Source organism: Aotus nancymaae, unplaced genomic scaffold (genome assembly GCF_030222135.1).
Source record: "Aotus nancymaae isolate 86718 unplaced genomic scaffold, 86718_ANA_hifiasm-v0.15.2.pri h1tg000001l, whole genome shotgun sequence".
NCBI classification, from domain to species: domain Eukaryota; kingdom Metazoa; phylum Chordata; class Mammalia; order Primates; family Aotidae; genus Aotus; species Aotus nancymaae.
Genome location: NW_026988412.1, coordinates 4,482,833 through 4,508,033, shown reverse-complemented (window position 1 = coordinate 4,508,033; position 25,201 = coordinate 4,482,833). Strand labels below are relative to the sequence as shown.

Genomic DNA, 25,201 nt, shown 5'->3' with positions numbered 1-25,201 from the left:
ATGTGTCCTTACAGTAGAACGATTTATAATCCTTTGGATATATACCCAGTAATGGGATTGCTGGGTCAAATGGAATTTCTATTTCTAGGTCCTTGAGGAATCGCCACACTGTCTTCCACGATGGTTGAACTAATTTACACTCCCACCAACAGTGTAAAAGTGTTCCTGTTTGTCCACATCCTCTCCAGCATCTGTTGTCTCCAGATTTTTTAATGATCACCATTCTAACTGGCGTGAGATGGTATCTCAATGTAGTTTTGATTTGTATTTCTGTAATGACCAGTGATGATGAGCATTTTTTCATATGTTTGTTGGCCTCATGTATGTCTTCTTTTGTAAAGTGTCTGTTCATATTCTTCGCCCACTTTTGAATGGCTTGTTTGTTTTTTTCTTGTAAATCTGTTTTAGTTCCTTGTAAATTCTGGGTATCAGCCCTTTGTCAGATGGGTAAGCTGCAAAAATTTTTTCCCATTCTGTTGGTTGTTGATTCACTCTAATGACTGTTTCTTTTGCTGTGCAGAAGCTGTGGGGTTTGATTAGGTCCCATTTGTCTATTTTGGCTTTTGTTGTCAATGCTTTTGGCGTTTTGGTCATGAAGTCCTTGCCTATGCCTATGTCCTGAATGGCTTTGCCTAGATTTTCTTCTGTGGTTTTTATGGTGTTAGGTCTTATGTTTAAGTCTTTAATCCATCTGGAGTTAATATTGGTGTAAGGTGTCAGGAAGGGGTCCAGTTTCTGTTTTCTGCATATGGCTAGCCAGTAGAAAATTAAATTTCTACTTCATCCCTAACATGAAAGAAATCCCTGCTGGAATAAAGAACCAAATATGAAAAAGAAATCTTTAAAACTTTTAAAGAAAAAACTAAAACAAGTATCTTTATGACTCTGAAGCACGAAAGAATTTCTTAGCCAAGACGGAAGAAGTACAACATTAAAATTTAAAATTTCTGTGGCTGAGCACAGTGGCTTATGCCCATAATCCCAGCATTTGGGGAGGCTGAGGCGGGTAGATAGCTTGAGCCCAGGAGTTCAACACCAGTCTAGGCAAACATGGTGAAACCCCATCTCTACCAAAAATAGAAAAAGTAGTCAGGCTTGGTGATGCACTCCTGTTGTCCCAGTTACTAGGGAGTCTGAGGCTGGAGGATCCATTGAGCCTGGGAGGTCAAGGCTGCAGTGAGCTGAGATCACTGCACTCCAGACTGGGTGACACAGCAAGACCCTATCAAGAGAGAAAGGGAGGGGAGGGGAGGGAAAGGGAGGGGAGGGAGGAGGGGGAAGAGAAAGGGGTTTTTAAACTCTGTGCTGTGTGACAAAAATACCAACAAAAAAAGACAAATAATTGGCTGGAAAGTGACATTTCTAGGATATATATCCATCAGATACCTGTTTCTGGAATACATAAATACATGTTGAGAAAGTTACAACTCAGTGGAAAAACACAAAGGATCGGAATGAGAAGTTCGTAGAAAACAAAATCCAGATGTTCAGTAAATGTAAAAAGGTTCTTGAACTCATTAGCATAAACTAAAATGACATACAATAAGGTGCCATTCCATACCCAGCAGACCGGCAGAGAGTGAGAGGCAGGCCTCACTGACGATTGAGGAGGACTTTAGGGAAGAGGGACTTCTGCATTGTGTGAAGAGTCCGTTTGCAACATCAAGCGAAGTTGGGGACAGGCGTGTCCTGACTTGGAGACTCCATTTCTAAATGTACACTCTAGAGCCACGGTCCCCAGCAGTCATCACCAGCCACGTATAACTTGAACACTTGAAACGTGGCCAGTCCAAATTAAAAGACACACACTGGATTTGAAGACTTTGCAGGAAATAATGTAAACTATTTTATTTTTTTAATTTTTTTTTTTAGTGACGAGGTTTCACCATGTTGGCCAGGATGGTCTCAATCTCTTGACCTTGTGATCTGCCTGCCTCAGCCTCCCAAAGTGCTGGAATTACAGGCGTGCGCCACTGCACCCAGTCTATTTTATTAATTTTTATATTGTTCATATCTTGAAATGGATATATTAGATACATTGGGTTAAAATATAGCATCAATATTAATTTCACCAATTTCTTCTTTGCCAGTTTCTTTGTATATTTTCTAATGTAGCTACTAGAAAATGTAAACTTACACATGTGATTTGCATTTGTGTTTTTATTACGTTTCTATTGGCCAAAGCTGCTATAGAGAATTCTGTCCATTGTATACAGACATGTCCAAATTTTAATTGTGGAACTATTTGAAATAGGAAAAATTTGGAAGCATTTGGGCCTATGGACAGGAAAATGATAAGAAACACATTGCTGGAGGATTTATACAGTTAGTGAAACATACATAAAAGTGAAAAAATAAAAAACAAAAATAATGTGTACAATTAAAGTAATTCAGTGTGTCACTTAGGAAAGGACTCATATAGAACAAAAGTATAAAAACATGGATGGAAGAGATTTGTGAGTGCTTCAAGAAAGCAATTAGCTCTGAGTAAGAAAAAAGAATAGAATGGTGGTACACAGAGAACTTCAGTGCTTCAGTAGGGGCTTATTTTTTTTTAAGCAACTTGACTGGTCATGGTGACTCACACCTGAAATCTCAGCACTTAGAGAGGCTGAGGCAGGCAGATCCCTTGAGCCCAGGAGTTCAAGACCAGCCTGGCCAACATGGCAAAACCGATTCTCTACAAAAAAGTACAAAACCTAGCCACACGTGGTGGCACAGGCCTGTAGTCCCAGCTACTCCATAGACTGAGATGGGAGGATCGCTTGGGTCTGTGAGGCAGAGGTTGCAGTGAGTCAAGATTGCACCACTACATTCCAGCCTCAGCAACAGAGTGAGACCCTGTCAAAAAAAACAAAACAAAACTCCGTGTACTTGTGAGTGTAGAAAGACATAAGACATAGATATTCTTCTGTTATGTCATTGATTACCACTAATTTTTAAGTAATTTTCCAATGATTGCTGTAAAAATGTAAAATGGTATATATTATTCACCCTGTAATTTTAGTTTATTTTCTCTTAGACTTTTTTCCAATGTATATTTTTGGAACAGTTTTAATATGTTGTACTTATCACTTACCCTGACTTTTTAAAACCTAGTGTTATAAATGTTACCTATGTTTACATAGCAAAAAAACCCATGTGGTCTAGGCAAATATGGCAGAATATCAGCATTTGTCAAATATTTGTCAAATATGGGTAGTGGCTACATGTTATTTGTTATGTTGTTCTCTGCATTTTTGTGTGTTTAAAATAGTTCATAATTTTAAAAAAGAAACAGATGAGGAGCGCGGTGGCTCGGGCCAGTTGTCCTGGTGCTTGAGGAGGCAAGGCTATGCGTTCAAGGCCAACCTGGGCAACATAAGAACCTCTCATTCATTAAAAAAAAAAAAAAAAAAAGAAGAAGAAGAAAGAAAGAAACAGATCATGAAGAGTTTTCTATTGATGCTAAGGAATTTGAACTTTATTCGATTGGCCAATATTTGGAAGCCATTGAAGAATTTTAAACAGGGGATGAGATTTCCATGTTGAGAGAGCATTTGTATTCTGACAATCTCATTTTTGGCTTGTCAAGTCCACAAGCTAATATAAGTCAAGAACAAAAATCACCATATTTTATTGCTTCCGGCAGACTTTTTTTTTTCACATTTTAACAATTCTGAAATTGGAATGCATCTCATTGGCCACACAACGGTCATGGCATAGTTGTCATTGCAGAATGGGGGTCAGCTGCTTTGATGGAAGTCCTGGGGACAATAGTGGAGAACTCGGACATGCTGCATCACCATTGTGCTTCATGGCACCATGGATGACATCACATGGGGAAAGTGACATCTGCTGCTCAGAATCAAAAAGTGATTTGGAAGAGGCAAATTCGATATGTGGAGGAGTTTTGGAAAAGCATTAACTCATTTAGTTGGCCTGTATTTTCTTTTTTTCTATATGCATAAGAGTGAAAAATTTTTCTTTGTTGTTTTTAAATTATGGTAAAATACACATAAAATGTACCATCTTAACCATTACCAGGTATGCAGTTCAGTGGCATTAAGCATAGTCACACTGTTGTGTAACCATCACCACCATCCAGTTTAGATCTTTCTCATCTTGTAAAACTAAAATTCTGTACCCATTAAACAATAACTACCTATTCCCCTCTTCTTCCAGCCCCTGGCAACCACATTCTTTCTTTCTTTTTTTTTTTTGAGACCGAGTCTCACTCTGTTGTACAGTGTGGCACCTTGTCGGCTCACTGCAACCTCCATCTCCTGGGTTCAAGCAATTATCCTGCCTCTGCCTCCTGAGTAGCTGGGATTATAGGCACCCACCACCACACCTGGCTATTTTTTATATATATTTTTAGTAGAGACCGGGTTTTACCATGTTGGCCAGGCTGGTCTCAAACTCCTGACCTCAGGTGATCTGTCTGCCTTGGCCTTCCAAGGTGCTGGGATTACAGGCATGAGCCACCGTGCCCGGCCCCCTGACTTTCTATCTCTGTGATTTTCCCTACTCTAGGTACCTCACTTAGGTAGAATCATACAATACCAGTTCCTTTGTGTTTGTCTTATTTCACTTAGCATCATGTTCTCAAGGTTCATCTACATTTTAGCATGTGTCAGAATTTCTTCCCTTTGTAAGGCTAAAAAATATTCCCTTGAATGTATGTACCACATTTCGCCTATCCATTTATCCATGAATAAACACCTGGATTTGCTTCTGCCTTTGGCTATTGTGAATAATGCTGCTATGAATATGGGTGTACGAATATCTCTTTGAGACCTTGGTTTCAGTTCTTCTGGGTATATACCCAGAAGTGAAATTGCAGCATCAGATGAATCATATCTATTTTTAATTTCTGAGAAACTATCAATGATTTTCATTATGGCTGTGCCATTTTACATTCCCCTCAACAGTGCACAGATCCCAATTTCTTCATATCCTCACCAACACTTAAAAAAAAAAAACAGTATCTATCTATATTGGTCTGTTCTTATATTGGTAATAAAGACATACCCACGACTGAGTAATTGATAAAGAGGTAGGTTTAATGGACTCTCAGTTCCACGTGACTGAGGAGGCCTCATAATCATGGCAGAAGGCAAATGAGGAGCAAAGTAATTTCCTACATGGTAGCAGATGCCTGAAATTTCTTTCACTGAATAAAAAGGTTCTTGGTTCATGATGAGAGATAACACTTAAAATACAATTGCCTGGTCACCAGCCTCACTTGTAATGGTCAGAGTCCTTAGTTGCATACAACAGTGTCCAATCTAGCTTAGATTAAATAATGATTTAATCTAAGAAAGGAATTTTTTTTTGAGAAATATTTGACAACACCAGAATCTCCAGGAGAACTAGCCAGCTAAGCTGTGTGTTCATATAGTCGCTACAATGAAACCAGAAAAAAATGCCCAGTTCCCATTCCAGTGAAAATGCTGCTGCCTCCACTGCCTGCCAACTGTGATGTCACAAACTCGGCCTTAACTGCTTGGGAGAACCTGACTCCTCTGCCACTGTGCTTGCTGGAAGGCCAAGTTCTACAGAGGGATCATCCTGTAGTTCGTTTCTACATCCAGGTCTTACAGGGGTGTATATGATCGGGAGGTCCTAGGTCACATGTTAGCATAACAGCTGCATAGGAGTCTAGAAAAGATCATATTGCAACTCTCACCTCTATGACATAGGAAGGCAAATCCTATAGGGATTGAAATAGGAATGTGGGTTAAGTTGGCAAACTTAACAGTAGCTTCCAAACTCCTGGATTGAAACTGAAGCTGAAATATAAACAATGAATCAAGAAGTATAAATAGGCTGGGCACGATGGCTCATGCCTGTAATCCCAGCACTTTGGGAGGCCAAGGAGGGAGAATCACTAGAGCCCAGAAGTTTTGAGACCAGCCTGGGCAAAATAATGAGACCTTGTCTCTACAAAAAATAAAAAAATTAGCTGGCCATGGTGGTCCCAGCTACTAGGGAGGCTGAGGTAGGAGGATCACTTGAGCCTGTGAGGTTGAGGCTGCAACCACTGCACTCCAGTCTTCACAACAGAGTAAGACTGTCTCAAACAAAAAAAAAGGAGGAGGAGGAGAAGAGAAAAGCATAAATATAACAGTTAACTTTATATCTTTCCCAACTTCAATAAGACAGTGTCCCAAGAAGAGGCTGGGGTTTCTTGGACATCTGAAGTGAAGGAGGCATCAACTTAGAGGAAGAAAAGGAACCAGACAAAGCAGGGGACCAAGGCCAGAGTAGACAAAACGTCCCCATTCATCATTTGTTACAGGAGAGCCTGTTATCTTTTGCAAGATAGGACAAATAGGAGTTGTCATCCATTCTGAATGCAAGTGGCTCTGCTGAGCCTGTATTATGAAGTTTTCCCTCAGTTTTTAAAGGAGAAGATTTACTTATACATCGACTTCATTCTCAAAGGATTCATTGAATGAATCACACAAGGAGTACAGTATATAATCTGATTATTAAGTTGGTGTAAAAGTAATTGTGATTTTGGGGATTAAAAATAGCAAAAACCACAATTTTGCTCCAACCTAATACATTAGACACTTGTAGCTCAAGAGATTTTTTTTCCCCTAAAGATCTCTGATAATTTATAATATTTGGGCTCCATGAAGCCAGGCATCAAAGACATCTGTAGAAGTCACCACACACCCCAACCACCTTCAAGACATGTGGCATAACTTGGCCTCCAGAGAGATCGCTGACAACTTTAAGTCAACTTCATAGAGGCACCATTTACATGTAATAAAATGCTCCATGTTAAGTGTACAGTTTTGATAAATGCATACATCCATGTGATCACCACAATTAAGAACAGTCAGCATGAGCTCTTAGAAAGAGGAGCCCAACAAGCAAGTATTTGTAATTTGTCTCCTCTGTGTTCCCAGCCAGTCTATAAAATAGATTTGTTTGGCATGGATATTAGGTGTAATGGGAAAAATGCACCAGGCCATCACAGAAATGCCGTCCACTCATTCCCCTTGCTCCATTCTTGCTTGGCAAGGTGTCTCCTGACTGATTGGCTTCCATGTGGCCATCTTGGGCTTCCTTAAAGCACGGTGGCTTCAAGGCAGTGAGACTTTCCATGTGGCAGCTCAGTCGTCCAAGAGCAAGCCTTCCAAGAGGCCCAGCCAGAGCTGCAGTGCTTCTTATGACCTAGCCTTGGAAGTCACTTCCACTGCATTCTGCTGGTCAAGCAAGTCACTGAGACCAGCAAGGGGAGGGGTGTGAGACCTCACCTCTTAATGAGTGGAGTTGCATGTGTATACAACAACAGAAACTATCATGGAGCTGTATTTGGAGATTCTCTACGATGATAGGCCATAACGTGGCTTAAATAATTTTTGGACAGAGCAGTGGACAGACGCTAAGGATCTGGGGTTCGGGCGCTGCCAGGCGTGCTCAGGTGACACTTGCTGAGCCTTTAGAACACATCAGGGTTTCCTCTCTCCAATTGCTTGAGATGTACACAAATGGAGAAAGCCCTGTGAGCCTGGAGGAGCCCCGGGCTTCACCACCATTCTTAATTGTGGTGGTGATCACATGGGTGTATGCATTTATCAAAACTGTACACTTAACGTGGAGCATTTTATTACATGTAAATGGTGCCTCTATGAAGTTGACTTAAAGTTATCAACTCCCCCACCAAAGCAGAGTGTGGGCATTTCCCATAGGAACTTGGTGTGCCACAGCGGAAAGTCTCAGAACTGGCCTGGTGACAGCAGTATGAGCTCTGGATGAGAAAGCCACTGTGAGAGCAGCACCTGGGTTTCCTCTGACTTCAGCACTCTGAGGCCACCTGCTGCCTGGGACCCATCTGTTCCCTGCCCCGAGGGCCGCTGTTGGGGACATTCTGCTAAGGCTGAGTAGAGAGGCCTCAGCCAGGCTGGATATTGAGAACAAAGTTGAAAAGGAGGATTCGATTCTGGAATAAACAAATCTGAAAGAAGAATTCTCCAGAAGACTCCAGGGTGAGATTCCAGAGGCCTGTGCATTTGGGGATGCCCGAGAAGCAGGGAACAGGAGCATAGCTGTTGGAACAGCCTGTAGGTGAGCAAATGGGGAGAAACGAAAAGACACCAGGCAGGCCCCAGCAAAAGAAAAGAACTGTCTCCCAGGAGAGAGGCCAAAACCATCTGGAGCTTGGGGAAGTTGTCCGCTACAGCCCCAGCCTGGCCGCCGCAGCAGGAATCTCTATGCATACTGAAGGTGGCACCAGTGGATGCCCACAGGGGAGGAGCCCTTGGTCAGCAGCACATGCACCAAAGCCTTCAGTCAGGGCTCCAGCCTCACTGTGCACCAGGTGTGCACACAGTGAGAAGCCATCCATGTGCCCTGAGTGCAGCAAGACCTCAGCCTCAGACAGCTCTTGCCTCCTGGTGCACTGGAGGAGCCACACAGGTAAGAGGCCCTATGAGTGCTCTGACTGCACAAGGCCTTCACCTGCAGCTCCAACCACCTGGCGCACCAGCAGACCCACGGTGGGGAGAAATTCCATCGCTGCACCCAGTGCCCAGTGTGGGAAGGTCTTCAGCTGGAGCTCTCACCTCATCTTTCATCACACCACTCATGCTGGAGGAAACAGCAGCTGGCTTCCCTGGTCAGATCCCAGTGTTGATGGGCCAGGGCTTCAGGTCCAACACTGAATCCAAGTAAGAGCAAGCTGAGCCTTTGTCAGAAACCTAGCTCTGTGCCAGGGGCTGCTGAACAAGGTTGAGGCAGGCCCCCCAGGGTCTTTGGAGAGGCAAGATACAAACACATGTAAACACACAAATGACAGAATGCACCAGGTGACAAGACAGGATAAAGTGCTGAAGCGTGTGAGAGATGACAGTATTGGCCTGGAGGGGGTGCTGAGGTGAGGCTTCAGTGGGCCGGTTCTGGGAGAATGGCTTGGCACCAGGTTGATGGGAGGCAACCGGGGGAGGGGACCAAGCTAAGCACAAGGATAACTGCATGTGGACCCCAGTCAGTGAAAGGAGAGACTGAATACAGAGTCTTGAGTCAGGCTTGAGGTGCACATGGGAGGTGGAGGATTCAGGTCAGAAGCTCTGGTGTATGAGGGCTACAACCAAAGCCACAGGCCTGCCCACACGACTGGGCTTCCTGTGCCAGGGTGACCCAAGGTGAGCGGCTGAGCATCACTGTCACAGCTGTCCAGAACAAAATGGATGTTGTGTGCTCTGATTCAATGCCCTGGGTCCTCCACTCACACTACCACAAGCAAGCTTGCAGCCCAAGAGTAGCAGCACAGCTCTGCCTGCTTCCTACTCTCCAAATCTCTTACAAGCACATCTGATTAGTAGGACCTACCTAGAGCACAGCAGAACCCTAGCTGCAAAGGAGTCTAGGAAATGTAGAGATTTGCTTTCCATATGGTGATATGGTAGAATGGTACTCACTATCCATTCCAGCCCCTCTGCAGTATAGCTAGACATACCAGAAGGTGCTGGAATGGATATGGAGTACCATTCTACCATATCCACCACAAAAATCTGCCAGTACTAGTCCTGGAATACATTTGAGAAGGACTGTTCTCGACAGGGAATGAGGGGTAAATTCTGTGAGTCTGAAGCACTAAAATCGACCTCACTGAATCCTGTCCTTAGGAACCCATCCCTGCAACTCCCCAGCAGAGGCCAATCCAGGGTCTTCCATCAACATGGGAAATCACACTTTCGCCAGGCATGAACACACCAGGGCAAATCTTGGTGGGTTTACCTTACCTTACACAGAGAAGACCCATAACATCTCCTGCATTTGCTGCCCTGGGACTTGGCTATCCTTGAACTTTTCATTTCAATGAATTGCTTTTTTTCCTTTTGAGACAGAGTCTCACTCTGTCACCCAGACTGGAGTGCAGTGGCGTGATCTCAGCTCACTGCAACCTCCACCTCCCTGGTTCAAGCAATTCTCCTGCCTCAGCCTCCTGAGTAGTTGGGACTATAGATACGTGCCACCACCCCCAGCTAATTTTTGCATTTTTAGTAGAGATGGGGTTTCACCATGTTAGCCAGGATGATCCCGATCTCCTGACCTCGTGATCCATGCCCCTCGGCCTCCCAAAGTGCTGCGATTATAGGTGTGAGCCACTGCGCCCAGCCAATGAATTGCTTTTCTAAATTTAGTATATGTGCAGCTCAAGTGAGCACAAGGAATTGTTTTCCTAATTTTGCCTCCTTTTCAAAGGGTCACCATGGCCCTCTGTCCTCCTGACTTGCCCCATTACCATGTGGTCCCAGTTCTTTATTTGTGACAGCCTGTAAGCCTCCTCCTCCTTCTCCTCAACAACAAAAATGAGGAAACCAAACAACTACCAATCCTGATGGCTTTTATCCAACCCTCAAGCTTTCATCCACTCTCGATATTCCTGTCACTAATGGCTGTGTCATCGGTGGAGTTCTTTGGCGACAATCAGATCCTGATGGATCACACTGGCAAAAACACATTAAAGAAGACTGCATTAATTCCAGCCCCAAATCCAAGCAGATAAGGATGAAATGACTCGAGAATTTTCCCCAAGAGACAGAAACTGAACTCCTCCAAAGGAAAGACTCTTTAGCATTCAGCAGCCGAGATTTCAAGTCTAACTGCTTTTGGTGGTGGTTTTATATGTGTATGTCAAAAATCACCTGGAAATCTCCAGCTCCTTAAGGCAGTTCCCTTTAAATCTTTTTGAATGACATGGTGTTGTCAATTGCCTCCTTCCACTGATGTCTTCCCTGTCCTCAGGCCAGTCCAGCCACTGACACAGGCTAATATTTGGTGACAGATGGTTCCGTGAGCTTCTGGCAAGGCCATATCTCACTTTTGGAATGCGAGTGATAGCTGCGTTCCTCCAGAGCCTTATTTATTATACTATTACTGCACACAAACTCATTAGATGTAAAACCCTCTGCCAGTCAACTTGATCCTGCTTTTCCCCAGCTGTCCCACTGGCAGCCTGAAGATGATGACAGATGATGACACTGACAGACAGCCTGACTGCCATCCTCTGCCTTCCCAAATTTAAAGCCAGACATTACTCAAGTGAGGGGATGTGCCAGGAAAAAGGGCTAGAAGCCCCTCTGCAACACCCTGCAGTTTAATCATCATGGTAGTTCATGAAATGGTGTTCACAGGATACCACTGGCTACGCCTTCCTGGAACTCGCAAGCACACTCATGGCCACAGTATGAAATCAACTGAAATCAGACGCATCTCTCCCTCCAGTCCCCTAGGAATGCTGTCAGTCTTGCTTCCTGGTCCCAATTCTCACCAAGGACCAGCCTTTCTCTCTGTTCAGATATACCTGCATTTAGTCTCAATGCATAAACATTTCTCGTTGGCATTTTTGCAGCAATATAAGAAGTAGCACTTGTATGGGCACGGTGGCTCACGCCTGTAATCACAGCACTTTTGGAGGCCAAGGGAGGCGGATCACTTGAGGTCGGGAGTTTGAGACCAGCCTGACCAACATGGAGAAACCCAGTCTCTACTAAAAATACAAAAAAATTAGCTGGGCGTGGTGGCACACATCTGTAATTCCAGCTACTCGGGAGGCTGAGGCTGGAGAATCGCTTGAACCCGGAGGTGGAGGTTGCAGTCAGCTGAGATTGCGCCACTGCACTCCAGCCTGGGCAACAAGAGCAAAGCTCCATCTCAAAAAAAAAAAAAAAAAAAGTAGCACTTTGTTCATTTACACATTCACCAGGAGCATCGTTGGGGAGTACTTTCTGTGCCCCAGGAACCATGCCAGACTGGATACATGGAGAAATGAATTTGGCATGATCCCTGACCTCAAGGACTTCACTGTCTTCTAGGGAAAACGAGATCATCTCAAGGTGAATTGTTTAGGGCAATGTCTTATCAAGTACTCTGTTCCTGTGGATGTTGGCCTATAGTAAATTTCCACTGACCATAGCTCCTCATCCCTATGTGTGGTAAACTGTCTGTTTAGTGACCCCCACCCTGATGAGCTTCTCCTTGTATCTAACACCTCTGAAGCTGGCCTGGCTCTGTGACCATGGCAGAAGTGACACAGTGCTTGTTCTAGGCTTTCGCCCTGTGAGGGTCTGGCAGCTTCTACTTTTGCACTTTAGGGGAAGCCAGCTGCCATGTAAAAAGTCCAACTACTCTGAGACCGCCATGCTGTGAGGAAGCATGGAGAGTACATGTGGAGAGAACCCAGGAACCCAGGCAACAGCAAGTGACTCCTTTTAGCCCCCAGCACTGGAGCACCAGAGGTGATGCCACAGGACCAGAGAGGAGCGTCTGACCGAAGTGCAGACTGGGCGCAAAGAAGCAATTGTTTTTTTATGTTCCATGTTCTGGGCTGGTCTATTACTCAGCAACAGATATTCATAACTGTGTTTTCCATCTGGCTGAGTGGAGTCCTGAGCAGACCAGCTAGGTGCTCTGATGCCTTCACTCTCCTTTCCTCTGTGGTCACTTTTTTCCTTATGGCCTAAATCCCCCATCCAGCATCTCCAAAGAACAAGGACAGCTCCTTGTCACAATACTATCATTGCATGAAGACCATTGACACTAATTCAAGAATGCCATCTAATACACAGTCCATTCGAATTTCTCAATTTGTACAAAGATCGTCTCTTCTAGCATATTTTTTTTTAACTCAAGGAGCTACTTAAGTCTTCCTCATTGCATTTGGCTTTCATGAATGTGAAGAATTCCTGAAACACATTTATTTCACTGAAGAAAAAAGATCCTCACTAGAAGCCAGCTGCGAGTAGTGACTCATACCCGTAATTTCAGCACTTTAGGAGGCAGAAGCGGGAGGACTGCTTGAGCCCAGGAGTTTCAGACAAGCCTGGGCAACATGGTGAAACCCCATCTCTACTAAAAATACAAAAATTAGCCAGGCTTGGTGTCATGTGCCTGTAATCCCAGCTGCTCAGGAGGCTGAGGTGGGAGGATTGCTTGGACCCAGGAGGTTGAGGCTGCAGTGGCTGTGATAGTGCCACTGCATTCCAGCCTGGGTGACAGAGCCAGACCTTGTCTCATGATGTGATGATTACCTGGGCAACTCTTTGCTCCTCTCTGAACTGGGAACAACACCTGTTCTACCTACTTCCCAGGTTATAAGTTTCAGTAAAAGTCATTTACTTATGGCGAACGCTATTCTAACTGGTCCTGTCTAGGGTATAACGTGCATTCACAGAAACTGTTTTCATTTCTGGTCACACATACACACCTGGTGTACTCACTGTTTGGCATATCGGCTTCTTCATGAGCCTCATCCACGTTCTCACTTAATTTCTTGATGGCTCATGTATTTCTTTGTATAGTAATTCCATGCTGTGCATTTCTCCTATGGAAACATCTGGTTCCTTCAGTGGACCTCTTCTAGGTAGAGATGCATCGCTCTGCAGGGGCTTGCTTAGAAGGAGTGAGACCTGGAGTGGGAGAAGGGAAAAGGAAGGTAAAACAGTTTTTGCAGTGTGGTATCAGGAGAGAGGGATAGTAAGTCAACACAGGGCTTTCCTGCCCCTGTTGGTGAAAAAGGCAGTAGGACATTTCCAGAAACCCAGAGGAGTCCAGGATATGTGAGTCTAGAAACACTAGTCATAGCATTGAAATCAATTTTTTGTTTGGATGAAGAACCAGGCATACACGTGCTGATCCTTCTTGGTTTGTGCATTATCTGCTCCCAAGCTGAATAAATTCATGAGCTTCTTATTGACATTACAGGGGAGGACGCTGAAGATTGTGTCAAATCCTCCATTTTCTTAATGCCAGCTTTGAAAACCAGTTCCACAATGGTGTATGATACTATGTCTTATGTGCTAGGAACCCAGAAAGCAAATCCGAACACAGCAATGTGAGTGTAGCTATAATGAATAGTGATAATATTATGCCTTCCAAACATAGTAGGGATATTAGATGAGATTGGTAGACTAATAATCGGTTACTGGTGAGTTTATACTACCTTTACATGGTGTGGAACTCATTATTTTACTGTAATAAATGTTAAACTGTTCACAAAGATACGCAAAGGTTGATTGGTGATCTCAATCCTTTTATGTTGTGAGTCCCCGTTCTCCCAGTCCTCTAAGGAGGGAAAGGAACCGTGACCCTTGGTTTAGATGGCTCCCTCCTCCACTCTCTCCCTCAGGAAACCATAAGAAAACAGAAGCTGTGGGACCCCACTGGCTCTAACGAGGTCCTTGGGAGTCTGATGTAAATGTTTACCTATTTTTTTTCCCAAGGAAACAGCATTGTCAGAACTGGGAAAGGACTTAGAGAGAGAAAAGGAGAAAGGACAGATCGCAGTCTCCATCTTCTGTGTGGCCTCGGGGGATGAATCATTGATTAAAAACGGAAGGTCAATATCATCTCTGCTGGGTAAACTTGAGATCCTTGAAGAGCCTCTCAGCCTATTAGGACTTTCAAGCCCTGCTCTGGAGTGAGCAGAAAGGAGACACAGTGGTTTCCCCTTGAAGGCTGATCTTGGCCTGAGCTCATCATTAAATAAGAAGCGCATAGATCTTTACGCTGCCCGTGCTGCCCTGGTCAGAAAGGCATTCGTCACAGCTCCACGCTTTAATTTCCAAAGAGGCTAAGGTGGAAGTCACGCCAAGGCTCTCTTTTCAGAAAATGGGAAATGATGTTGGCCCTCAGTACAGACTAGCACATGGGTGCCTATTTGCATAGCTTGATCACAAGGCTTGTCTGTGACCCCTCCTGAACCCTGTATTCTGACTCTGCCTCCATCTGCTGAACACAGCCAGTCCCTTTTCTAAGGCAGCCAAAGCTTTGTTCTGAGATTGCAAAATAGACGTCAGATGTTATCATAGTTGCAGTTTGAGATCATGGCCACCTTAGTGGTTATAAACAGAAGTTCTTAAGTGGCCACATTCCCACTGTGGGGTGGGGGTCCAGGAGAAGCTCCTCCCTCTTTGCCCCCACCTACCATCCCTGAGCCCCTGACCCTCTCCCCATAAGGATGTTCTGCAGGGCTTTGCATAATTGTTTGCTCTGAATTCCCTGCCTCCTCACCTGTCAGATGAGACACAATCAGGCAAAGAACCAATATCCCAAGAAGATGGCTCTGAAAACAGAATCGGGGTAGCATGGGGAACCCCTGGGGACAGCAGAGAGTCACGCGTCTTGGCTCACCCCATCCAGTGTGAATTTCTGTGAACATAACCTCTTCTTGGTGATTTCTCCTGCAAGTCCTGGGCCACCTGAACACCTGGTTCTCGGCAAACCTGTGAGCAGCCAAGACCTGAGGCAGGAACAGTCCCTGTCCCCATGGTAGAAGATGCTTCCCTTTCCAGATCCTTGGCTGGCTGCTAGCTGGGATGGCAGCTGGCTCATTAGAGGGTGCAGCCCTGCCCCTGCCCACTTCTTTGATCAGCAGTTCCCTAACTTGAGTGGCATCGGGATCTCCTGGAGAGTGTATTAAAATCTGGATCCCTGGGACCCACCCCAGAGATTTAAATCCAGAAGTCTAGTTTGAGGCCTAAGAATATGAATATTTCCTACAAGTTCCCAGGAAATACTAATGCTGCACCAGGGACCACATTTTGACAACCACTGCCTTAGATATCTGTGGTGTCAACTAATTACCCTCTGTCTCATTGTTTTCTGAGCACATCCTTACACTGTGGGCAAACTATGATCCCAAACCATGGGACCCTTTTCTCTCAGGAGTTTATTTCACAGGTATTTTCTGAATTGACTCCTGGTGGAATGTGGAAAGGAATACAAGTGCTGAGTTGTGTACTAAAATAACACTTGCCACTAGCCACAGGAGTTGAGCTTTCAACTGGTTTCTGATCAAAGTCAATCATAGATAAATAGAAACAAAAGAATTCTGTGGCCAGGTGTGGTGTCTCACCCCTGTAATCCCAGCACTTTGGGTAGCCAAGGCAGGTGAATCACTTGAGGTCGGGAGTTCAAGACGAGCCTAGCCAACATAGTGAAAACCCTGTCTCTACTGAAAATACAAAAACTAGCTGGGTGTGGCACCACATGCCTGTAATCCAGCTAATCGGGAAGCTGAGGCAGGAGAATCACTTGAACCTGGGAGGCAGAGGTTACAGTGAGCCAAGATCATGCCACTGCACAACAGAGCAAGATTATGTTTCCAAAAAAAAAAAAAAAAGAATTTTAGGAATGAAGGAGAATTCATTTAAACTTCACTGACTAGTTCAACTACCTGTGAACCCATCTTATAAAACCCATCTTCCAAAGTCCATTTATAAATTGGTTGTTTCATGCTCAGAACACATCTTCCCATGCAATCAACATTCTACATGATGGCTAACTGAGTGTCTAGATCAGTTCACAAAAGTTTAGTCACCCCATAATGTGGCTGCAATTACTAATTTTGCACAAAAACAAAATGTAGGAAACTAAATTTTATTCTAATTTTTATAAAACATTTAAACATATAGAGTAAATCAAAAGTTTCTCTTCTAGGCCAGGCGTGGTGGCTCACGCCTATAATCCTAGCACTTTGGGAGGCCAAGGTGGGTAGATCACCTGTGGTTAGGAGTTCGTGACTAGCCTGACCAATATGGTGAAACCCCTTCTCTACTAAAAATATATATTTTAAAAAATAGTTGGGCGAGGTGGCAGGTACCTGTAATTCCAGCTACTCAGGAGGCTGAGGCAGGAGAATTGCTTGAACCCGGGAAGTGTAGGTTGCAGTGAGCCAAGATCACGCCATTGCACTCTAACCTGGGCGACAGAGTGAGACTCCATCTCAAAAAAAAAAAAGAAAGAAAGAAAGAAAAAGTTTCTTTTTTAGTAAACAATCATTTTACAATATGTTATATTACAAATAAGATAAAATAAATGAGATAAAATTTAATTGTATATGGCATTTTGGTGGGGAGCTTAGTGGATATCCCACCAGAACAGCCAGCACACTTTTGAGAGCTTTAGACAGGGACTAATTTCATTTCTGAACATACAGACTTACAGGGCAACTTAGAGAAATGGCTGATTCCAGAGCTGGCACAGGGAAAATTCATGATGAGCCTGGAACATCGTATTGTGCCAGAAGAAAAGGGCAAATTCTAAAAAGGCTGGAAACATCAAAAGGATTCAGGAGTTAATGTGAAGGGGCTCCCATTGACCACATTTGAGGCAACATGAACATTAACATAAGCCAAAATAACACTAGGCTCAGAGGGTCATGCCTATAATCCCAGTACTTTGAGAGGTTGAGGTGGGAGGATCCCTTGAGGCCAGGAGTTTGAGACCAGCCTGGGCAACATAGACCCCATCTCTACAAAAGAAAAATTGTTTTAATTAGCTAGGCATGATGATGAGTGCCTGTAGTCCCAGCTACTCAGGAGTCTGAGGTGGGAGAATATCTTGAGCCCAGGAGTTGGAGGCTGCAGTGAGCTATGATTGCACCACTGCACTCCAGCCTGGATGGCAGAGAAACCTTGTCTCTATTTAAAAAAACAAAATAAAATAAGTCAGAAAAACAATGATAGCAAAGGATTATAACCTATAGATAAAAGAAGAATCCATCTGTCCATGGTTATTATACACACACACACACACACACATAGTGTGTGTGTGTGTATGTATATAAAAAACTATATAATATATAACTATATATAATATAGTTATATATAACTATAATATAGTAATATATAATTTATATATAATATTAGCTATATATAGTAACTAATAACAAATATATATAAAGTATATATACATATACATTATTACTATATTGTGTATTTATGTGTGTATAGTAGCATATGTTAATACACTGCATTATACTACATAGTATAATGTATTCTATATATAAATGGTAATGTAAATATATATTTTTAGTATATTACATATGTGTGTATAGTAGTAAATATACTACATAGTATAATGTATACCATATATAAGTATACATATACTATATATAAGTATATATGGTATACATTATTTTAGTACATTATGAATATGTATATATGTGTGTGAATTTGTATATAGCAGTTATACATTATTAGTTGGCATTCTCCTATGAAGAGCTTTCCCTTCTGGCCGGGCACTGTGGCTCAAGTCTGTAATCCCAGCACTTTGGGAGGCCAAGGCAGGCAGATCACTTGAGGTCAGGAGTCTGAGACCACTCTGGCCAACACGGTGAAGCCCATCTCTACTAAAAATACAAAAAATTAGCTGGGTGTGGTGGATGGGCCTGTAGTCCCAGCTACTTGGGAAGCTGAGGCAGGAGGATTCCTTGAACCCAGGAGGCAGAGGTTGCAGTAAGCTGAGATCACGCCACTGCACTCCAGCCTGCTGACAGAGGGAGACTCCATCTCAAAAAAAAAAAAAAAAAAAAAATTAGCCTGGTGTGGTGGTGCATGTCTGTAATCCCAGCTACACAGGAGGCTGAGGCAGGACGATCACTTGAACCCAGGAGGCAGAGGTTGTAGTGAGCCAAGATCGCACCACTGCAAGACTCCATCTCAGCAACAACAACAAAAAAGAAAAACCTTTTGTGTCTCTCCTATTTAAGTAATAAATGTAGAAAGAATGATGAAATTAGAAACATCACCATTTTGGCCTGGATGTGGTGGCTCACACTTATAATCCCAGCACTTTGGGAGGCCAAGGCAGGTGGATCACTTCAGGCCAGGAGTTCGAGACCAGCCTGGCCAACACAGCAAAATCCCATCTCTACTAAAAAATACAAAAATTAGCCAGGTGTGGTGGCACATGCCTGTAATCCCAGCTGCTCAGGAGACTGAAGCAGGAGAATCGTTTGAACCCAGGAGGTTGCAGTGAGCTGAGATCTCGCCATTGCACTCCAGCCTGAGTGACAGAGTGAGACTCTATCTCAAAAAAAAAAAAAAAGAAAAGGAAGAGAAAAGAAACATCACTGTTTTGCAACCATCATGATATTGAGTCACACAGGAATCATCAATGGATGTTAAAACTAGTGCATGAACGTATGATTAAGAACAGGGCATTTACATATTCTCAAAATATTCACTCTCAAATTACTCATTAATTATAAAGAAGAAAATAATGACATTTCAGTGGAGAAACCTGATAGTCACCACCTTAAGCAAGAGATCAAAGTTAGTGCCGCCAGCAATGGGACATGTTGACTTTCAACACACTATACAGAGAGCAGGTTTGCTGCTGTGCTGTTCTGATCTAAAACTAATCAGGAGGAAATATCAGACAAGCTCACATTGAGGAACAGCCTACAAAAGAACTGTTCTGCACTTTTAAGAAACATTAAGGTCGGGCGGGCGGGGTGGCTCATGCCTGTAATTCCAGCACTTTGTGAGGCTGAGGCGGACTGATCATGAGGTCAGGAGTTCAAGATCAGCCTGGCTAATATAGTGAAACTCCATCTCTATTAAAGATACAAAAAAATTAGCTGGGCATGGTTGCAGGCGCCTTTAATCCCAGCTACTCAGGAGGCTGAGGGAGGAGAATCACTTGAACCCGGGTGGCGGAGGTTGCAGTGAGCCAATATTACACCGTTGCACTCCAGCCTGGGCAACAGGGCGAGACTCTGTCTCAAAAAAAAAAAAAATTAAGGTCAAGAAAGGCAAAGAAGGAAGAAGGAACAGTCCCAGATGGAGGGATGGTAAAGAGTCCCAACAGCCTCAGTGTAAATGTGTGACCCTGGGGTCCCAGACTGGAAACACTGCTGTAGAGGACATTATTAGGGACAAAGGACAAAAATTGAATATGGACTGTTTATTTAGTACTAACAATGTATCAGTAGTTTTCCTGATTTTGGTAACTGAACAGAAGTTATGTACGTGAATTTATTTGTTCTTAGTTAATGTGTAACCAGGACCATTAAAATCCAGAGGACGAGGAAACTAGAGACGGGAATGTAGAGGCCTGGACCCCAAACTAGTGCTGTCAGATATTCAGGGATAAAGGGGCGCATGATCTCTCTGTCTTAGTCTGTTTAGAGTTGTTATAAAGGAATGTTTGAAGCCAGATAATTTTTTGAGACAGAGTTTCACTCTGTCACTTAGGGTGGTGCAATTTTGGCCCACTGCAACCTCTGCCTCCTGGGCTCAAGTGATCCTCCCACCTCAGCCTCCTGAGTAGCTGGGACCACAGGCTACAGGCATGTGCCACCACACCAGACTAATTTTATTTTTTATTTTTTATTTTTTTAGTAGAGATAGGGTCTTACTATGTTGCCCAGGCTGGTCTCAAACCCCTGAGCTCAAGCAATCACCCACCTCAGCCTCCCAAAGTGCTAGGATTACAGGTATGAGCTACTGCACCCGACTGAGGCTGGGTCATTTATAAAGAAAAGAGGTTTATTTGACTCTGTTCTGCAGGCTGTAGAAGAAGCATGGTGCCAGCATCTGCTCAGTTTCTGGGAGGATCTCAAGCTGCTTCCACTCATGGTGGAAGGCAAAGGGGAGCTGGCTGCGTAGAGATCACGCGGCTGCCGAAAAAGCAAGAGAGAGTGAGAAGGGGAGGGGCCAGCTCTTTTTAACAACCAGACCTAGTGGAAACTAACAGTGAGAACTCACTCACCCCACCTCCAGGGCATTAATCTATTCACGATCCCTCGTGTGTGACTCAAACACCTCCGGTTTAACCCCACCTCCAACAACTTTGAGGATCAAATTTGGGGATCAAATTTTAACATGAAGTTTAGGGGAAAACATCCAAAGTATAGCACTAATTTTACTTAAATGGTTCAGAAAAATATGTGTATGTATGTGTGAGAGAATGATAAAACGAATATGGCAAAATGTTTGCGCATCATCATCAAACTGAATAAAGAGTATCTGGGCATTCTGAGTACATTCTTGCAATTTTTCTGAGAGTGTGAAATTATTTCAAAATAAACAAGTTTTTTAAAAGCATAGGTGTTCTGTTTTCCTGATGTGGGACACCACTAACCGTCTTGTGTGCTGAGAGGTCACTGTCAGTATCTCCTCACTCCCAAATAAAATCAATGTGTAAACTATTTTATTCAGATGGCAAAGCAATTTCTTTGCCTCCCCCATCCCCCTGCCCCAGGGCACTGTTTGTTCTCCTTCCATCTTGAATCTTCTAGCCTTGAGTGTGAGCTCTCTTTTAATCTCAGCATTTCTTTCTTTTGGTCCCATCCAGGATCTTTGGCTTGGATTGGGAACCAGGTCTTAACAAATTGGTGTTAATGTTCAGACTTCACTTTCTGTTTACACTGTCCAGACACACCCCATAGTCTTGCACTCTCACCTTTGAGGGCTGCCAGGGTCCAAGGCCATTGGTCAGTTAATGTGTAACCAGGACCATTAAAATCCAGAGGATGAGTATATTAGAGATGGGAATGTGAGGCCTGGACCCCAAACTAGCACTAGTGAAAAAGTGGGCAGCCCTCACTCAAGGGAGGACTGTGGCTTTACTTCCCCTGGTCTCAGAAGATCAGCATTACAAAAAGGGGACAGAGAGAGACAGAGCATGCCATCCCTGTGCAGGGGCAGGCAGTTTGCTGGCTTGCATACCAACCCTGCCTGCTGAGCAGCCAGGCAGGAGCAGAAGCAGAGGGAGAAGGAAGGGAAACCTTAGCAGCCTGGCAGTTGGCAGAAGTGCAACTCCATCCACCCACAATAAGTTGAGGGTGTTGATCAGTCCTCCCTGTGGCCAACAGCTTCGGATTGTAGCAAGGCTGGTCCTAGCTACACAGTTGTTGTCTGTGGAACCTGTTTTCTCTCTGGATCAAGACAACTGGCCCCACAGAGATGTTCCTACCACCTGGCCATATTAGACTACTGTTCAAATTCTGGGTCCCCAAAGAACATTGATTTCAGAGACCCTTGGCCCCTTTTCTACCCCTGCTGCCATATACAAACTCTCCGGGAAGGATTTATACTTAATGAGGAGAAGATTCTAGAACATGCTCAGGAACTCTCACTGTGCAATTTATCTCCTTTAATGAGCACATCTTTGTGTGTTTGTGTGTTTCTTGACCCACTGTTATTTCACCATTGTCTTTTTTCCGGTGGAAATAATCATTCTAAAAATGTTTTTAGTGGAAAAATAAAAACACAGTGGAAAATGAACACTAAAGTCTTACCTTTCCAAGTCGGTGCTGTAAATATTTAGCTTCATTTTCTTCTAGTTTCTCTACCAAATTTTGTTCTAAATGCCCATGTATTAGATGAGTAGATTCTTGTTCTATAATATTCAGATGATAAATAGCTAAGTATCTTTAGAGATGTTTTGGTGTGCATTTACAAACATATGCTTACATTTAGGAATTTAAAGTTTCATGGTTTTAGTTACAAAAGTGCTACAAATTACAAAATGTTACTATCTATAGATCTACCTTGGTCTTTAAAAATTGCTAGAGTATTTCTATATTAACATACCACATTGACTTAACCATTCCCCTTTTTTTTTTTTTTTTTTTGAGATGGAGTTTTATTCTGTTGCCCAGGCTGGAGTGCAGTGGTATGAATCAAAGCTCACTGCAGCCTTAAACTCCTGGGCTCAAGCGGTCCTCCCACCTCAGCCTCCCTGAGTAGCTGGGATTACAGGTGCACACCACCAAGCCTGGCTAGTTTTTATTTTTTAATTTTTATTTATTTATTTTTTTGAGATGGAGTCTTATTCTGTTGCCCCCAAGCTGGAAAGCAGTGGCACGATCTCGGCTTACCACAACCTCTGCCTCCTGAATTGTGCTACAAATGACAAGTGATTTTCCTGCCACAGCCTCCTGGGATTACAGGCATGCGCCACAGCATACAGTTAATTTTTTTTTTTTTTTTTTTTTTTGTAGTTTTAGTAGAGACAGGGTTTCATCATGTTGACCAGGCTGGTCTTGAACTCTTGACCTCAGGTGATCCACTCTCCTTGACTTCCCAAAGTGCTAGGATTACAGACATGAGCTACCACCCCCAGCCTATACTCTTCTTGAAACATGTTCTCTTGGCCTCCAGGACATGCTCTTTCCCATCTCACAGGCTGTCCTTGTCGATCTCCTTTGAGATTTCTCCTTATCCTTTAGAGTTCACAATATTGGAGTACCTTGGGGCTCAGAACTCTTCTCTTCCTTTTTTAACATGTACCTTGGCACTCCAGTATCTTGGGGCTCCAGAACTCCATATTTGTAGCTTTAAATCCACTTATATGCTGATGACTTCCAAATTTAAGTGTCCAGCCCAGATTTCTCCCCTGGATTTCAGACTCACAGAACCGCCTGCCTACTCAGCATCTCCATTGGAAGTCTAATTGAAATATCAGACTTAACAAGTTCCAATTTGAATCCCTGATTTCTCCCCCAAGCCTGTCCCTCTGTCATTCTTCCTGTCTTAATAAGTAACAACTTCATTCCTTCAAGTATCAAGGCCTAAATTGTTGGTTTCATCCCTGTTTTTTCTTTCTCTCGTACTCCAGTTACAAATGCTGTCATCTTTTTCCTCACTGCCTCTGTCCTTACTAACCTAGACCAAGCCACCATTATCTCCCACCAGGACTAACAGTCTCCTCACAGGTTGTTTCAGTTCTCTGTTTCTGTGTAGCAACCTGAAATTTAGTGGCTCAAAGCAACAGCACTTCATTTATAATTTCCCATGATTCTGTGGGTTGATCAGGTAGTTACACAGCTTGATGTGATGTCATTTAGGGTACTAGGATGGCTGGAAGGATGAGTATGGCCTCACTCCCATGGGCTGGGATTTGGGGACGACTACCCAGTGGAAGCTCAGCTATAGCTGTTGGCCAGGGGCCTTGATTCTTCTCCACCTGGTTCTCACCTTTCCACATAACTGCTTGGGCTTCCTCACAGCGTGGTGGGTAGGTTCTAAGTGGGAACATTCCAGGCACTGAAAGGGAAACTGGATTTTTTTTCTTTTCTTTTCTTTTCTTTTTTGTTTTGAGACAGAGTCTTGCTCTGTCACCAGGCTGGAGTGCAGTGGCTTAATCTCAGCTCACTGCAACCTCCACGTCCCTGGCTCAAGCAATTCCCCTGCCTCAGGCTCCCAAGTAGTTTGGGACTACAGGTACCCACCACCATGCCTGGCTAATTTTTTGTATTGTAGTAGAAACGGGGTTTCACCATGTTGGCCAGGATGGTCTCAACCTCTTGACTTCGTGATCTGCCCACCTCAGCCTCCCAAAGTGCTGGGATTAAAGGCATGAGCCACTGTGCCCGCCCAAAACTGCGTATTTCTTAAATCACAGAGTAGGGAGTCACTTCTGTATATTCCTTTAGTCAAAGCAGTCACAGGATCTGTTCAAAGTTAAGTAATGAGAAATAGTATCCACCTTTCAATGGAAAAGAGTGGCAAAGAATTTGTGGTCATCATTCATCCACCACACAGGCCTCTCTGCTTCCACCATTACCCCACATAACTTCTAGAGACTTCCTTTTAAAACCATAAATTCCTGGTTAGGTATGGTGGCTCATGCCTGTAATCTAATCCCAGCACTTTGGGAGGCCAAGGAGGTATGATTGTTTGAGCCTGGGAGTTTAAGACCATCCTAGGCAACATAGTAAGACACCATTTCTACAAAAAAATTTTTTCTTTTAAATTAGCCAGGCACAGTGGTGCACCACTATAATCCCAGCTACTCTGGAGACTGAGGCAGGAGGATCACTTGAGCCCAGGAGTTTGAGACTACAGTGAACTCCGATCACACCACTCTGCTGCAGCCTGGGTGACAAAGCAAGACCCTGTCTCAAGAAAAAAAACCTACAAAAACAAAACATAAATCTTATAGCTCATGAACAGCTTCTCCTCTCCTGGCAAATTAGAAAGCCTAATCTGATCCTTGCCCCTTCTCCTGGCCTTTCTCTCGTGCTCACTCCATGTAGTCCATGCTATTCTCCACTGTTTCTCAACCTCACCATTCACATTCCTGTCTGGGGGCCCTGGCAGTGGCTGTTTCCTCTGCTTGGATCCCATGGACCTTGACATGCATAATCACTTCCTTACTTCTCACAGGCATCCAATCAAACAGCATTTTGTCCAAAGGGCCTTTCCTCTCTAGAATAAGCAAAACTAATTAATGCCAGTAGAAGAAGAATGCGGTGTCTCTGGGTGGAGGAGAAATTGACTGGAAAGGGCCTAAGGGAACTTTCTGGGATAATGAAAATGTTCTACATTTGGGGTGTCAACTACACAGATTTTTTTGCTGTTATCTATTGCTGCGTAACAAATTGCTCCCAAACTTAGTTGAAGAAAACCATTATTTATTATGTGGGGATTTCTGCAGTATAGAAACTTGGACAGGCACAGTGGGG

General features: G+C 43.7%; 1 long non-coding RNA gene across 1 annotated transcript; it reads right to left on the bottom strand.

Moving 5' to 3' along the window:
- Positions 1 to 322: 322 nt before the first annotated feature.
- On the bottom strand, positions 323 to 22,339 carry LOC135274277 (uncharacterized). The gene is made up of 4 exons (XR_010342139.1): positions 22,031 to 22,339; positions 16,604 to 16,725; positions 13,208 to 13,409; positions 323 to 1,222 (listed from the first exon to the last, which is right to left on the bottom strand). It is a non-coding gene; the product is annotated as an uncharacterized LOC135274277 (long non-coding RNA).
- Positions 22,340 to 25,201: the final 2,862 nt, after the last annotated feature.